This window comes from Somniosus microcephalus, chromosome 5 (genome assembly GCF_052327205.1).
Source record: "Somniosus microcephalus isolate GS21.2 chromosome 5, FLI_Smic_1.0, whole genome shotgun sequence".
Lineage (NCBI taxonomy): Eukaryota > Metazoa > Chordata > Chondrichthyes > Squaliformes > Somniosidae > Somniosus > Somniosus microcephalus.
Genome location: NC_140991.1, coordinates 293327668 through 293339462, shown reverse-complemented (window position 1 = coordinate 293339462; position 11795 = coordinate 293327668).

Below are 11795 nucleotides of genomic sequence, written 5' to 3'. Positions count from 1 at the left end.
TCCATCTTCACTTGGACTCCTGCTATCCGAAGCATGACCCAGATAGTTTGGTGGTCTGCTGTGTTACCCACATTATGTATTTTTAGACAACCCAGTTCCTTACTGCTGGAGTCTGAATCCGTCTTCTGTTCATCCGAACTGTTCTCTGTCACCTTGTGTACTTTCTTGTACTTCTCCTGCGGCGACTTTTTGTTGCTGGTCTTCTTTCCTGACCGGCATACTTTCGCTATGTGACCAAGTCTGCCACATTTCCTGCATTCTTTATCTTTGAACCAGCACTGGTTCTGATCATGCGTTGTCCTCCCGCAACGATAACACTTTACTGCACCCAATGCCATTTCATTGGTGCTGAATTCCGATGGCCTTTGCTGCATTTCCGCAGTGCCTCGTGCTGCTGCCTCGTACGATGCTGCAATGCTGAAAGCTTTGTCCAGCGTAAGATCCTTTTCCTCTAGCAGTCGCTTCTGGGTTCCTTCCTTTAGTAGCCCACACACGAACTTATCTCTCAGAGCATCTGCTAGTCCTGTACCGAACTGACAGTACTTTGATAACTTGCGCAGTTCGATTAAGAATTCAGCGTTGCTTTCCTCTTTAAGCTGAATTCTTTTGTAAAATTTAAATCGTTCCGCTATCAGCAGCGGCGTGGGGTTTAAATGCTCTTGCAGGATAGTAACAATCTCCGCGAAACTCTTTCCTACCGGTTTGTCTGGTGTTACAAGGTGCATAATAACCTGTACGTCTTCGCACCCATCGAGTTTAATATGGTTAGTGCTTTCTTATCCGCCGGTACCTCGTTCGCTGTACAATAAACTTCAACGCGTTCCACATACGTGGCCCAATCTTCTACATCGCTATCAAAAGCAGTGATGTTACCCGTTTTTGGCATCTTGTTGAGTTTCCTTTATTTTATTTATTTTCCAAAATGGCGGCTTCCCGTGCTTGGCGGCTTTTCCCGCGCTTGTCTTCTTCCCCCGCCGACTAAAATGGCGATTACCGCGCTGTTGCCGTTCTCGCCTCCCAGCAGTTCTTTATTTCCCCCGACGCTGCTGCTCTTGTTCCCCGCCGCTCCCGCGGTCCTCGTGGACATTAACGCTTCTCTGGCTGCTGCGCGTCTCTGCCCGATTGCAGTCCGGCCCCTTACACCGGCTGTGGTCGTGTTCTCCGCCCTTTTCTTCGGTTTCCCTCCCCTTCTCCCACTGACAACTCGGCCGACTTTCTCTCCGTGTCGCTAGATCGGGCTTACCCGCCGCTGTCGTAGAAGGGATGATCACTGCCTGTTGCTGATGGTGGATTTCGTGGCCAGCAAATCCAACCCGGGTTCTCGATGCCTCCCGTGCGCTGCGGTGCTCAGCAGGATGATGAGGGCGGATGCCCCTTTTCGACGCCCGTTCTGAGGACGAAGCTTCAAAACTGCCGCTAGGTACGATCAGACTCGTCGCCACTGTTGAGTCTGTGTTTTCCTAAGTGTAGTTATGCTGAATAATGGAACACAGACAACAGAATACTTAAACAGGTCTTTAGTAATTGAGGGTCAGGGCTGAACTGAAATACAAGCTGCTCCACAGGGTTTATATACCGGTGTGGTCACCACCGGTACTACAATATACAGGAGCCATCAGAAAGTAGTTCATCACCTTAAGGTAGTCTCTTAAGGTGGTACAGGTTACATACACTACAGTCACCAATGGCACCTTGGAATGATCTGGAGGCACAGAAGTTAAGGCCTGTTAGTTAAGAGAGTGTCTCTGATGCTGCCTGACCTATCTTGCAGCCATCCATACGTCCTCCTATTTCTCCAAAAAACACAAATATATCAGGGGTTCCCATGATATTATTAATGACGTTACAACATAAATGGCATTAGCCCAACAATTGCAATAAAGGTACAAGAAGGAAAATAAAATAAAACATGAATAAAGTTAACAAAAATTTTGGTGTAAATTCTCCATGCAGTCTTCAGGTAGGGCTCTTTGAAAGCTCTGCTATCAACAGTTCAGGCCCTAGCAATCCCGGACACCTATTTCATATGGATGGGTTATTGAAATAATAACATGCTGTTGGGAACGCTGGGAAATTGCATGGGATGTTCATAACTCACTCGGGCCGTATTCATATAATCAAACTATAAAATGGTCAGGTTCCACTGGTGCCAGAAGAAAATGCTGATGGAAACTTACATGGGGTGCTAAATGAGCGTGACAGTTCTCCACCCGGATTTGAAATTTGGTTTTATTCAATTTACACTTATTTTTGGACCAAACCAATTGGGAAATGTAGGCTGTGGAGTAAGAAACTAAACCAGACAAAGTAAGTGATGTGAAAATACAGGGAGAGAATCTCGTAAAAGGGCGCGCTGCACTGTCAGAGGGCCCGTCTTTCAGACGAGGCATTAAAGTGAGGCCTCGTCTGCTCTACTATTGGAAGAAGAGCAGGGGAGTTCTTCTGGTGTCCTGGCCAATATTTATCACACAACCAACACCTAAAACAAATGATCTGGTCATTTATTTCATTGCTGTTTGTGAGAGCTTGCTATGTGCAAATTGGCTGCAGGATTTCCTACATTAACACAGTGACTAGACTTCAAAACAGCATTTCACTGGTTGTAAAATGCTTTGGGATGCCCTGAGGTTAGGAAAGGTGCTTATAAATGCAAATCTTTCTTTTAAATTATACATAAAATAAAAATGATAGTGGTGCAGGATTTTGAAGCATCTTAATATTAGATGTTTCTTTAAAAGATATACCACAATTTTCTTGCATTTGTCTGAGGAGGAGGAAGATGTTTACTAACAACATATATGGCCTTTTCCACCATGCCAACATTAGGTGATGCTACAACTAGGCATTCAATCATACTTCATTTTCATACAGAGAAAAGAAACTATAATAAATGAAATAAAAGCAGGAAATGCTGGAAATACTCAGCAGGTCAGGAGCATCTGTGGAGAGAGAAAAACAGAGTTAATGTTTCAGGTCGATGACCTTTCATTGGAACTGGAAAAAGTTAGAGATGTTTTAAGCAAGTACAGAGGCTGGGAAAGCTGGGAGGGGAGGAAAGAACAAAAGGGAAGGTCTGTGATAGGGTGGAAGACAGGAGAGATTAAATGACAAAAGGAATGATGGTGCAAGGCAAAAGGAGATGGTAATGGGACAAGTAAAGAAACAAGCGATGGGTCTAGAGGAGGTGTAAATGGGAATAGCAGAATCATCAACAGCTGCCGTCCGATAAAACGGGGGCAGAGGTTACGATCTGAAATTGTTGAACTCAACGTTGAGTCTGGAAGGCTGATCAAAAGATGAGGTGCTGTTCCTTGAGGTTACATTGAGTTCTCATCTCCAAATCATACAGCCTTCATCTCCACATTTATTCTTTAAGGCAACCTTACTGTAATATTGTTGGCCTAGCTTGGCAGTATTCTTGAGATTGTAACCTCCCTCCTGACAAGATGCAGTTCACTGAGGTCAAGACATCATAGCATCTTGTTTATTGAGGGGCAACAGTCCCTGCAGCACCAAAAAGGTCATTCCTTTTCTACATGGCGACAGCAACACACCAAACCATGACCCTGTCTGTGAACGAGGCTTTTTTGAATTTCTTGCTCTGCTCATTTTCCTACAACTTCATTCTCTACACCTGGGTTAATAGCCTTGGTCATTAATTGACTAGTTAAGTAGCTGGTTACCCACTTGAGAAATGCAGAATGAGCACTATGACTCTCAAGTCCTGATTGGCCAGGTCTGTGATGCAAAGGCTAACTAGATAACTCATCCATAGAAAAAGTAGGTCTCGGCAGCATTTCAATTTGTTGTCATTTAAATTAGAAAAATGTAGCGATTAACACTCCCATTCTTAAAAGCAAAAAATAAATGTAGCCACTTGTCAGTTGACTTTTGGAAAACTCCTGAGATCTAATCATGATTTGCTGTATGTTGTCATTGGTACTGTTGCAATTACTTATGTCATTAAAGTTTAGACTTTGGGGCAGCGGAGCTTCAGCCTGATCCTTCAACTCAGCCCCAACCCTGACTCAATTCCCTGGGTCAGGAGTCATTGGACATGCAGTGGCTGATTCTTGTCTCACTGCCTCCTCGTTTACTCCTGTATATGAGGTGGTAGCAGGACAAAGATTTGCCAAAGAAAGATGCCAATTTACCTCTGGAGGTCCACCAGCTCTCATTTTCAGGTGGATCTTGATTTAGGCACCAACACTCCCACTGGAAGTAAGCAGAAAACAAACATAGAAACATAGAAAAATGCTCTGCCTTCCTTTCTTCCTTTTGCTGTCCAAAGAGACCGTCAGGAGAAGGGGTGGCAGTAACCCCAGGATCAGCGGCAGAAGGCCCCTTGATGCCTGTTGTGGGGAGGAGGGCCTCTAGTGGTCAACCCTCCCTCCCATTAGGCAGCATACCCTTACATTGTTAGGACTCAGCCCAAGACCAAACCTAAAAACTCGCTGTTCCTCCTTCATCTTTGGGACTCTTAACTCCCTTTAAATCTCCTGCCATTTCAGGTGCTGCAAATTTAATGACCCCTGACCTAGGAAATTGAACCCTGCCACGGTGGGGCTGGGGTGATTGGCAGGAGGCCGACCGCCCCTATTGGGTGGGGAAAGGAAAATCCAGACCTCTAAATTTAAACTCTGTTACACAATTTATTTGGAATCCCCTATTACAATTCAGATTTACTCCCAGCACTTTCTAGGATGCTAATTGTTAGTTCACAATTATTCTTTAATTATGTTATAATGCACTGAAGATCACCTGGGGTGCGCGCCTGTCTAATCTAAAAAGCAGTAGATACTATAACAATGGACCATTATGTTCAGAGTAAAAGTAATAGTTAGATTTATTTACAAGGTAATTATACAGAAGCAGAAAACACAGTAAGATACTGAGTACAAATCCTTATAAAACAATAAAGATTGAATCAATCCACAAGAATTTAAAAAAAATTCTTTGGAGCATAATTCTTACACATCGCAATAATGAAGGAAAATATTTTGTAAAGTTCCCAATGTGATTACTGTATGTGAGAGAAGGGATATTCCTGATCAATGCATTGAGCTCAAGTGGACCGTTCCAGAAACTGAAATAGAGCTCAAGACCGAATTAAATTTATTGTGCACTGAACTAGTTCAGTAGATTTGGCAATGTCTTTATACCAAAAGAAGCTTTTCCTTGCATATGTGATACTCATGAGACGTTAACTATCTTCCTCTCAAGATATCCCCAGTGGATCAGCCACTAACTTCATCTACTTCTCCCAATGTACAATCCTTGATACATCACCACTTCCCAGCAATGAATGGTCTGATGAATGGCTGTTGGAGTTTACAGATCTAATACCCATAGTCCTTCAAAGGATTATCATCTAGAACAAGGTTTCTGCTTCCTGGCTGAATTCTATATCAAACAACATCTGGATGATCTTGTAGACAGTAAGGTCAGGACTCCCCGTAGCCTGTTAGAAACATGACAGGGGAGGACTTCCACCCACCCACATCATTCCACCAGCAGCCAACTGAATTTTCCTGCGGAGGCCCTAATTCAGGGCAGGTTGAAGGCAGGAATCCCACTGCTGAATGGCACTGCACACTGGGAGGATGGGAAATCCAGTTTAGCTGTAACCGTTAAAAGGGTACTGCCGCTTAAAAGGCTGGAGGACTTTGTAAGTCTTAAGCAGGTAGAGAGAGAGCAAGAGCACATTGAGAGGAGAATGGCAGAAGATGTACCAGCATTGGGGTTATTTGCTGTGTTAAAAACCTAGACATGGAAAAATAGGAGCAGCAGTAGGCCATTCAGCCTTCGAGCCTGCTCCACCATTCAGTATGATCATGGCTGATCCTCTATCTCAATACCATATTCCTGCTCTCTCCCCATGCCCCTTGATGCCTTTTGTGTCTAGAAATCTATCTATCTCCTTCTTAAATATATTCAATGACTTGGCCTCCACAGCCTTCTGTGGTAGAGAATTCCACAGGTTCACCACCCTCTGAGTGAAGGAATTTCTGCTCATCTCAGTCCTAAATATCCTACCCCGTATCCTGAGACTGTGACCCCTCGTTCTAGACCCCCCAGCCAGAGGAAGCATCCAATCTGTCTAGCCCTGTCAGAATTTTATACGTTTCAATGAGATCCCCTCTCATTCTTCTAAACTCTAGTGAATACAGGCCTAGTCGACTCAATCTCTCCTCATACGACAGTCCTGCCATCCCAGGAATCAGTCTGGGCTTCAAGGCTCAAAGATTATTAGGAGTTGCCATAATGGTTGCAGAGATAAGGGAAAGGAGTGTAAGACTATTTGGAACCCAAGGCAAGAAGTCCCAGAAAAAAGGAGGTGCAGGCAGTATGGAGGGAGATGGTGTCGGCAGTCAGCGTTACATCAACCAGCCCACGAATGACAATACAATGCCAGAAATGTTTTAATGGCCACACCAGGTTGGCAAAGATAAGTGACGGCTTGAAAACCTATGCACATCCTGAAATAATGCTGTAAACATGATTCACTTCCGCACCATCTATGGCCACACAGTGGAAATGAAGAAATGAATGAAACTGTTAATGTGCACCAGAGACGTCACCAACCTTTGCTCCCACAGCCACATATCCCTCTCCCACCATTCCCCTGTTCACTATCCCAATTTCTAAGACCAAGGATGATGTGAGTGAAAAGTGAAGAAATTGTTGTATAGCCAGCACCTGAAACATGATTACAACCTCTGGGAGGGGGCCATTTTCAGCATTATTTAAAGGCAGCCTTAGCTGCAGTCAGGGAAAGCTGGAAGCATGTCTGGCGCTCATTTTTTCTTTAGTCTTGAGTGCTTTGAGTCTTAAAGGGTACTATTCTTTCACCTCCTTGATGCGGATAAAGTTTCCCTGCTGCTGAAATCTGACGCTCTGTTTCATTCCTGATGCTTTCATCCCCTCCCCCGCCCTTTATGGAGGCTCATGATGAATGTCTGCCCTACCATATATTCCAAATGTTGAGCTGTCTATGAATGGCACAATTAGTGCTGGCAGCTCACCTACATGGGGCAAAATGAAGCCTGACCACCAAAAATCAATTGGGCTTCTCAGTGGTGTCATTGGGCAGGTTGACCAGAGCCCACCGGATATGTGCCAGAGACGAAAATTGAGCCCACAGGGTGGGCCCCTGGTGGGATTCCAATTGGCAAGAAGGAGCCTGCCAATGCCCAGCACCAAAATTCCACTGGTGGTGCCGTGGGGCTGTCACGGCACACAACAGAAGAGGTGACCAGGCACTTAAAAGGGCAGAAGAGCCCTGAGGATCCACAGAGCCTTAACCTTGCAGGCCTCAACAGAATCCAAGGCCTGGTAAATGAATGAAGGGCAATATGCAGGGAGATGAGACGGCTACAAGGCTACATTTCCTTCCATTCTTTGACTTTGCACCCTATTGCTTTTGCCCCCGCACACTCCAAGTTTCTACACGGCTGTCCCAGAAAGTGACTCTAACTGGGGCGAACGGGAAGGAAGTGGGCCAGGAACTCAGACACGTGGCAATTGAGGAAGGGGCGGCTAGCAATGGTCCCAGAGGGGCAGTGAGAAGGAAATTGAGAATGGTGCAGTGAGGCTGCAGTAGGCCTCGCCAGCTCATTTTATGCGGGATCACAGGAGAGACTCCTCCCTGTGTAACTGTCTTTGATAAGACAGCTTTACTACAGCAGCACACCTTTGTACTAAATCTTAAATGGAGTGTGATACAGTGCCTGCTGCCAGGTGAATTGTTAATAGTTCAGCATGATAGTTTGCTCTTGGTGGTCAAATTCTTACCTTTGCTGTGATTTTCATCCATACAGTGGCATTGCATTTAGGATATCAATTGCTATCCTGGCCCGAAGTTATACTGCAGTTTGCAGTCTCAGATCTGTTTAGTGTAATGCGCAGCTGGAAAACTGGAGTTATATTGCTGACTGCACATTGCACATCATATTGAGGTCAGCTCTACACGTGAGTGCCTGGACATATGCACTGATGCTGCTCCCTGAATGGCTAATTTCCATTGCGTTGAGAGATGCTGTGGGAGCATCTGCTGTCTCCTAACATTAACGGTGATGGCGTTCTGATGAAATGTTATCGACCTGAAATGTTAACTGTGTTTCTCTCTCCACAGATACTACCTGACCTGCTGAGTATTTCCAGAATTTTCTGTTTTCAGCGCAATCAGGCAGCGTAATTGAACGTAATTGTTTCTTATTTTTTGCTTTCCATTAAAACGTATTCCTTGACGTATTTACATAGGATTACACAGAAACAGGCCATTCAGCCCAACCAGTCCATGCCGATGTTTATGCTCCACACGAGCCTCCTCCCATCTTTCCTCATCTAAATCTATCAGCATAACCCGCTATTCTCTTCTCCCTCATATGCTTGTCTAGCCTCCCCTTAAATCTATACTATTTGCTTCAACCACTCTCTGCGGTAGCGAGTTCCACATTCTCACCACTCTCTGGGTAAAGAAGTTTCTTCTGAATTCCCTATTGGATTTCTTGGTGACTGTCTTATATTGATGGCCTCTAGTTATGCTCTTCCCCACAAGTGGAACATTGGGCTGGATTTTCTCAGCCCCGAGGAGGCAGGACTGCCGGGAAAGTTGCAGAATTTGGGGGTGGGTGGGAAACCTTTTTTCAAGAGAAAAGAGACACAGCCTGTTCATCCTTTCCTGATATGTATACCCTCGCATTTCTGGTATCAGCCTTGTAAATCTTCTCTGCACCCTCTCCAGTGCCTCTATATCCTTTTTATAATATGATGACCAGAACTGTACGCAGTACTCTAAGTGTGGTCTAACCAAAGTTAAATACAGGTTTAGTATAACTTCCCTACTTTACCTCTAGAAATAAACCCTCGTGCTTGGTTTGCTTTCTTTTAATGGCCTTGCTAACCTGCGCTGCAACTTTTAGTGATTTGTGTATTTGTATTCCTAGATCCCTTTGTTCCTCTACCCCACCTAGACTCGCACCCTCCACTTCTTAGGCAGTCCCTTGGAACCGAGGATGACTTGCTTCCGCATTAAAAATGCGTTCTCAGGTGACTGATGAGTCCAATGCGGGACCTACAGTCTCTGTCACAGGTGGGGCAGACGGTGGTTGAAGGGTGGGTGGGTGGGGTGCTTGGGTTGACGTGTGCTCCTTGCGCTGCCTGCGCTTGGCTTCCGGTTGCTCCCGGCGAAGAGACTCGAGGTGTTCGGCGCCTTCCCGGATGCTTCTCCTCTGCTTTGTGCGGTCTTGGGCCAGGGATTCCCAGGTGTCGGTGGGGATGTTACACTTTCTCAAGGAGGCTTTCTCAAGGTGTCCTTGAAGCGTTTCCTCTGCCCACCTGGGGCTCTCTTGCTGTGTCGGAGTTCCGAGTAGAGCGCTTGTTTTGGGAGTTTCGTATCGGGCATGCGGACAATGTGACCTGTCCATCGGAGCTGATTGAGCGTGGTCAAAGCTTTGATGCTGGGAATGTTGGCCTGAGCAAGAACACTGATGTTGGTGTGCCTATCCTGCCAATGGATTTGCAGGATCTTGCAGAGGCAGCGTTGGTGGTACCTCTCCAGTGCTTTGAGGTACCTGCTGTACATGGTCCATGTCTCTGAGGCATACAGCAGGGTGGGTATCACTGCTGCTCTGTAGACCATGAGCTTAGTGCCGGGTTTGAGGTCCTGGTCTTCAAACACTCTCTTCCTCAGGTGACGGAAGGCTGCACTGGCACACTGAAGTGGCACACTCCAAGTGATAAGTGACCTCCCTATTCTTCCTACCAAGATTGATAACCCGGTGCAGATTTATTAATGCAGATGAAAATAGGTTTATCATCAAAAATAAGCATTTTTAGTAAGGGTGTCTAGGCCTCCACCTGTGAATAACCTGATTTGATATCACTGAAAATGATTTAAAAGAACTATACTGAACCATTCGACAGGTTCATTGATGGACACTAGTCAGTTTCTTAATAAACTAAATATTTTTTGATATGAAACTTTTAAAACATGCCTACTAGTGCCTGTGCATCTAGGAAAACGAGCGCAATTTGAAGAGCCTTTCCGAACCAGCGCAACCGGCAGAACCGCGCAATTGCAACCTGGGGGCGTGGCTCGTGTTGTGGGCGGGGCCTGATTCGGGCCAACTGGATCTTGAACCAACGTAATAGATCGTGGGAAAACATGAGCATTAGTGCTTTGGGGCATAAATCACGTTTTAAATTCCCTGATCTTTTAAGCTGCTTCGATCGATTGCGCTGGAATCCGAGCACAAAACTAGCGGAAACAAATGGCCACTCTACCCCAATGCAATGGCGCATCTATGGTGTATGGCCCCTTGAACGGCGCAAAAGAAAGAGGAAATTATGGAGTAAGTGACTTTTGCTATTAATTATGCCACATCATGCCCTCACCGTTAATATGGAGTAAATTGGACAGCAACTTTCGGCGTCCGCACATGTGCACTTCAACGCGAAAATCAGGAAGTTGCTGCCCGAGTTGCCCTGCTATGCTACACCGGTACCTTGCTGAGAGAGAGACTCGGCATTCAAACACATGAAGCAGGTGAAGTTGTGAAACTTACCCACTAGATACCCACTAAACATGCCAGAAAAAGTTAGGGCTTGTCCTTTTAAGTGTAAGTGAATTTTTAATGCCATGCTAAGTCTTAATTACTGCCAAACAACCTCCCTGGCACTGAAAATGAATTTTTACAAGTGTGGAATCTCATTCCTTCAGATTTTAATTATTGTTGGAGATTTAAAAACATTAAATTAATTTTTGTAAACTTTTTCTTTCTGTCTCTTTTATCTCTCTCTCTTAATCCCATCTTTCTTTTCCTCTCTTTATTTCACTTTCTGTACCTGATTTTACAAAGAATTAAATATTCTAACTTACACTTCTTGGTTTAGCATCTGCGTGGCTCAGCAAGGGTTCTTCAATCCGATTTGTTGAGGAGATTCGCTGTTGCTCGCCCTGTTCACACAGGTCCCAGATTCCCTGCCATGCTGCTTTGACTCTCTGACAATCACAAGTCGCAGTGTAAAAGCCCACAGAAATTCTGTGGGCAAGGGTAAATGTAATGGATGGCAAACGGCGTTCATTCGCCGCTGACTGCACAATCCGGGCCATTATTACCTGGGACTTTTTTGCTGCTCCGCCGTTACCCTCACCGAAAACAGAAGATAATTATCATAGCCCTGCCCCCAATTAAAATGAATGGTGATTGCAATATTCCTGCATTTAAGTCAATTTTAATGTCGCTGCCATTCAGACTGAAAAATAATGGCGTGGTAGCAGCATTATTGACCTTAAGTGCATTCTCTGATTGCACTGAAATGAAGTGTTACTGTGTTTGCTGACCTGGACTTGTTGAAAGACAGGTTCTTACACCATCGCATTGTCACGTCAATGCAAATGTATCAATAACAATTCTTTTCTTTTCAGTATTTTTGATCTATGTTCCATTTTAAGCAATGATTGTTGCTATGAAGGGTATAATTGTGTTGAAACAGCAGCAGAAACACTTGCAGAAATAACTGGGCTGGAGGATGCACTGTGATCTGTTACAAAGAATATCGATGCATATAGTCAAGAAGTTGAAGGACTTTTGGATAGTGCTGGTCCAGCTCTTCCCTCATAATTAGATGGAAATATTCTATATCTGTATGTAATGTCAGTTTTATAGACCTGTTAATCAAATAAAATTTGCTTCAATTTTGCTCAACATTAGAAAAGGCCTGGAATTAATTGCAGCCCCAACCTGCTTCAATCCAAGGTTGTTTTTGTCTCAATCATTAATTGTGAAGAT